The sequence below is a fragment of the Mandrillus leucophaeus genome, unplaced genomic scaffold (genome assembly GCF_000951045.1).
Source record: "Mandrillus leucophaeus isolate KB7577 unplaced genomic scaffold, Mleu.le_1.0 Scaffold639, whole genome shotgun sequence".
Classification (NCBI taxonomy): Eukaryota; Metazoa; Chordata; class Mammalia; order Primates; family Cercopithecidae; genus Mandrillus; species Mandrillus leucophaeus.
The window spans coordinates 1,237,866-1,243,865 of NW_012106908.1; positions in this window are offsets into that span (position 1 = coordinate 1,237,866).

The following is a 6,000-nucleotide window of genomic DNA, read 5'->3' on the forward strand; positions in this document are numbered from 1 at the left end:
CAGAAGGCTGAGACTGGAGAACTGCTTGAGGCCAGGAGTTCAGGGTTGTACTGCACTATTATTACACCTGTGACTAGCACTCCATCCTGGACAACCTAGCAAGACCCCATCCCTTAAAAAAAAAAAAAGTCCCCTTTTTAAAAAAATGGGATTCTGTAGGAACCAGAAGTACAAAAGGCAAGTCCTTTAACATTCCTCAAGTACAGCCCAGGTTCCCAGAACCTCTTGTAAAGGGCACTGGGATTTCCAACCCTGAGAGTCCAGATAGTTGGAACCTTCACGGCTCTGTGTTGGTGTCTCTGGAACGTGTCCCAGGCTTTGGCGTTAGCAGTAACAACTCTTCATAAGGAAATGGTTCTGGTGCTTGATGGAAGAGAGAGGCAGGAAGCAGGAGAGCAAGGTGTGGGCAGGGGAGAGTATGACTGCAGAAGGAGCCCAGCGGGGAGCGCTGTGCTGCTGGTTGAGGCTGGGCTGGGAGATTGGTGGGGCAGCAATTTCCCATCCAGGAGGGGCACAGGGCCTGTTCTGTGCTGAGAGAATGGTCTGGAGTGAGAGAATCTTAATCACAGGGGAAGGGGGAGTGGCTGCCCCAGCTCTCATCCCAGCCCAGCCCATCTCTTCCAAGGCCATACCTCCCACAACCCTACCACATGAGCATCCCTGAGCGGGTGTGCAGGGATGAGATGGGGGCTGCCCAGCATATACAGGAGGAAGCAGGTCAGACCTGCAGGGGCTGGGGGCCCCCACATCCCCCAGGGCATTTTCCCCAACCCATATCATATTCTGTATTTTATCACTGGCCCAAGTCTTTGCCACTGTGGTGACACTTTGTCCCCAGGTTATTAGGGGCCTGGTCACAGAGTGTCTGGATCTCAGTTGGCAGGGAAAATACTTCCCACGAACAGCTTTTTTTTTTGGGAGACAGAATCTTGCTCTGTTGCCCAGGTTGGAGTGCAGTGGCACAATCTCTGCTCACTGCAACCTCCGCCTCTTGAGTTCAAGCAATTCTTGTGCCTCAGCCTCCTGAGTAGCTGGGATTACAGGCATGCGCCACCACGACCAGCTAATTTTTTTTTTTTTTTTTTTTTTGAGATGGAGTCTCGTTCTGTTGCCTAGGCTGGAGTGCAGTGGCGTGATCTCGGCTTACTGTACCCTCCGCCTCTCAGGTTCAAGCGATTCTCCTGCCTCAGCCTCCTGAGTGGCTGGGATTACAGGTGTGTGCCACCATGTCCAGCTAATTTTTGTATTTTTAGTAGAGACGGGGTTTCACCATGTTGGTCAGACTGGCCTCGAACTCCTGACTCGTGATCTGCCTGCCTCGGCCTCCCAAAGTGCTGGGGTTACAGGTGTGAGATACCGCACCCAGCCTAATTTTTTGTATTTTTAGTAGAGATGAGGTTTTGCCATTTTGGCCAGGCTAGTCTCAAACTCCTGAGCTCAGGCAAAAGACCTGCCTTGGCCTCCCAAAGTGCTAGGATTATAGGCATGAGCCATCGGGGCTGGCCAGTCATGAATAGTTTTGATGGGGCAACCAGGGAACTAGCCCAGGGCTGTGGGATTCAGGTGGGGCCCAGGACCACAGGACGGACTGGGAAGCACTCTTAGGACTCTGCTGGTGCAAAGGGCGGGCTGCAGAAAGGGGCCTCAAAGTGGATAGAAGCACAGGGACTGGCACAGAGGCAGAAGGTGCCCTGACAAGGATGGGGTAGTGCATCAGTGGGGATCTAGGAAGTCTGAGCCTGACCACAGGCCTTGATGGGTTAGAAGACAATGAGCTCAGGGAGGGGCTGGGAACTGGAATCTAGTCCAGGATGGCTTCAAAACAGTACCCAGGCAAATTGGCAAGAGAGACAGCTCCAGTCTCCAGCCAGGCTGCAGCACCTGGCTAGCTGCAGTGGCTGGTAACCCTGGGGAACAGATCCATTTAGAGATACCAAGGAAGCCACTACAAGGACCCCAGAGTTGCGACATTAGTTGTGCCCATGCTTGAACTCCCATCTATCTGGCGACTAAGGCAAACCCCTGCACTAGTTCAGCCTATTCTGCCGGGCATCTTGAGAGTCACCTCCCCATAGTGTCTCTTCCACATCAAAAGGATGGGTGTTGAGGGTGGAACTCAGAGTGGCAGGACTTCCCCTGTCCTGGCTTGGAAAGGAAAGGGAAAACTGGAAAATTCTGACCCACCAGAGGACCTTGGCCTGGGTCTTCTTTTTGTCACCACCTGGTCTTTTGGCTCTCAGAGTCAAGAGACGGATGGTGAATTGGTCCCTGGGAGGGTGGATCCCAGGTTGGGATATGGAGAATAAGGATTAAAAGTGGAGTATCCTCAAGGAAAAGCAGCAGCGTGTACCTTTTTGGGTCTTCTACTTGATGGTTCTGGTTTGACCCCAGTGTCTCTCCCTGCATCCCCAATCCCACGGTCTGTCTAGAAGAAAGCACTTAGGGCTGAACATTTTTATCCTGACCTTTGGGAACCCCCATTATTTTCCCTTTACCAATTGCCCCCTTACTGCAGAAGATGCTGTGGTGTCACTGAGGCTTCACTTCCCTATGGCATCTGAAGAACAGAAAGAATGGTTCTGTCTGTCTAGTCCTCAAATACATTACGCCCCTGGGTTTGGGAATTTTTTTTTTAAAATCTTAAGTCTCAGTATTTAAATTTATGAATCTGTAAACTTATATAAATTATAAATTTATGAATATTTAAATATAATATTCCTACATAAAATTGTACAGATTACAAGTGTTCAACTTCATGTGTTTTCACAGACTGAATAACCCATGTAAACAGCATCCAGCAAGAAAAAGCGTGGCAGCTCATCTTCCTCATGCCTACTTCCAGTTTGGGGCAGTGTTTCATTTTGCTGAGAGATTACAGAGTCCTGAAACAGTCTGACACCAGGCTCCAAGTGGCAGTGGGATTCCAGAAGGCCAACATGAACTTGTGTCCAGCAATGCCAACACAGTGGCAGATACTTCTCTTTGGGGCTACTAGGGATGTGTTAATAACAGCCTCTGTGGGAGGGGCAGGGTATGTGGAAATAGGAGGGTTGTCTTGTTTTGGCTGCAAAGAATGTAAGGAAACAACTATGGGGGTAAAGAAATTCTTAAGAGCTTGGGTAAGATGACCTTGATCTAATCTTGGATGTGCTAAGACCCCAGCATCTGCACCTTCAGAGGGAAGTCAGGGAGGGAGAGGTGGGGTTGGTGTTTCTCATGGGTACCAAGGCAAGACCAAGATCCTGGATTCCTGACCCACACCAAGAAAAAAAGTCACATACTCTCAAGTAAATCTCTAAATGTCTCAATTTCCCCAGCTGCAAAACAAAGGGGATGGCCTCTCCGTGTCTCTCGGCATCCACGAACCCATTACAAGCATCTCAGGACAACCAGCACTCACCTTCAAACTCCAAGATGCTCCCCAATGATCTTTACTACCTGGTATCTGTATCCTTGTGTCATTCCCTTCCACATATTATCAGTGTTGGTGTATGTGAATAACAGGATACAAATGATGGTATGTCATTTCTGAGATTAGGTCATAAAATTCTTTGCACCTCCATCTTGGTTGATCTCTTCCTCTCAAGCCAGCTACCATGTCTTGAGCAGCACTATGGAGAGGTCCACGTGACAAGGAATGGAGGCTTTTGCCGGCACCCACTTGAGTGAGCTTGGAAGCTGATCTTCCAGCCCAAGGCAAAGCTTCAAGTGACTGAAGTTCTGGCTGATACCATGACTGCAACCTCATGAGAGACTCTGAGCCAGAACCAGCCAGATAAGACATTCTCTGATTCCTGACTCCCAGAAATTGTGCAAGATAATAAATATTTGCTGTTTTAAGCTGCTTAGCTTTAGGGGTAACTTAGTAACAATAAATAAATAATACAATCCAGTCTTCCACCCATCTCCTAGGTTCCTAGGTTGTTGGGAAAGCCCTCAGGGAGCCTGTATCCCTGATTCTGGCCTTCAGAGCACTCCGCTCCCACATTCAGTGTCTGAGTGGTATGCCTGAGTTGGCTTCTACTGGCTCATAAGGGCTGACTGTTATTACACATTCAGGAATTTGGTGAGCCAGATGATGTTGCACTGGCAATTTGAAACCAGCCACGGTGGGAGTTTTTGTGCCATGGAAAGAGACAAATGCTACAAATCACTTCCCTCCCCCAGCCAATTGTCAAACATTTACCAGCACATCACTGCCCTTAATTATCCCCATCTCTGTCTCTTTAAAATATTATTATGTATTTCAAGTTTAAAGACTAACATAACCACCTGTATACTAATCACCCAACTTAAGAACTGAAGCACTCATCAGTTCAGCACTCATCAATTTAACGTCCCCAATACCCCTCATTTCATGACTGCTTCCTTTCCCACCTGAACCAAATCATCATTCTGAATTTTCTGTTTGTCAATGCCATCCCTTTTTTTTTTTGTACTTTTACTATATATAGATGTGTTCCTAAACAATATATTGTACCATACTTTGTGATGGTGGTGGGTACTACACGTTTTCAAATTTTATATAAATGGTATCTTAAAGTATGTTTTCCCCTACATCCTGCTTTGTCACTCAATATTGTTTGTGAGTCATGTTGATGTGATCTGCTGTATTTCATTTACTTTTACTTATATGTAGAATTCCACTGTATGACTATACCATAATTTATTGATCCACTCTCCTGTTGGTGGGCATTTAAGGTTATTTTGTTTTGTTTTTGCAACTATTAACAAACAGCTAGACATTTTTACTCATGCCTCTTAACATGTATGAAAGTTTCTCTAATATATTTTCCTAGGAATGGAATTGCTGGGTCATAGAGTATACACTTTTTCAAGTTAACTAGAGAATCCAAATTGCTCACCAGAGTTGCTATACTTCACATCAAGAATATTTCTAGCAGCTTTATTCATAATTGTCCCCAAACTGGAAAGAATTCAAATTCCAATCAATAGAAGAATGCAGAAATAAATTATGGTGTATCTATACAATGGAATACTACTTAGCAATACAAAGGAACAAACTACTTCTACATGCAGCAACATGGATGGATCTAACATGTATGTTGAATGAAAGAAACCAAAAATTATATGAAATCTACAACAGGTTAAACAAACCTGTAATGAAAAGCAGTAAAGATAAAGGTACCTTAAGGAGGGAGGCATAAAGTGGGAAGGGGCAGGAAGGAACCCACTGGGGGTTCTGGAGAGATTCTATGTCTCGATGTGGGTGGTGGTTACCCCGGTATACACTTAAGATTTGTGCACTCTGGCCAGGCACAGTGGCTCACGCCTGTAATCCCAGCACTTTGGGAGGCCGAGGCAGGCACGAGGTCAGGAGATCAAGACCATCCTGGCTAACATGGCAAAACCCCGTCTCTACTAAAAATACAAAAAATTAGCTGGGCGTGGTGGTGGGTGCCTGTAGTCCCAGCTACTCGGGAGGCTAAGGCAGGAGAATGACATGAACCCGGGAGGTGGAGCTTGCAGTGAGCCTAGGCAACAAAGCAAGACTCCATCTCAAAAAAAAAAAAAAAAGATTTGTGCACACTATGCATTGTCTTCTCTCCATTAAAAAATGTGAAACATAAAAGCACACACCAAAGTAGCTGAACCAGTTTACGCCCTCACTGGCAGTGATCCTGCTACTGGGACAGTAAGACTTATCATTTTTTCCATTTGAAAAGTGTGGCATGGCATCTGACAGCGGTTTCATGTGCATTTCCTTGGTTATTGATGAGGTGGGCATCCACTGATGTTTATTGGCCATTTGGATTTTCACTTGTGTCAACTGCCTATTCCCATCTTTTGCCCATTTTTCTATGGAGTTGTGTTTTTTCCTCATTGATTATAGAAGTTCTTATATAGTCTGGAAACTAGTTCTTTGTAAATACATGGATTGGAGATATCTTCTTCCAGTCTATGGCTTATCTTTTCAAGCTTTAAACAGTATCTTTGGCCGGGTGGTTGCTCACGCCTAATCCCAGCACTTTGGGAGGC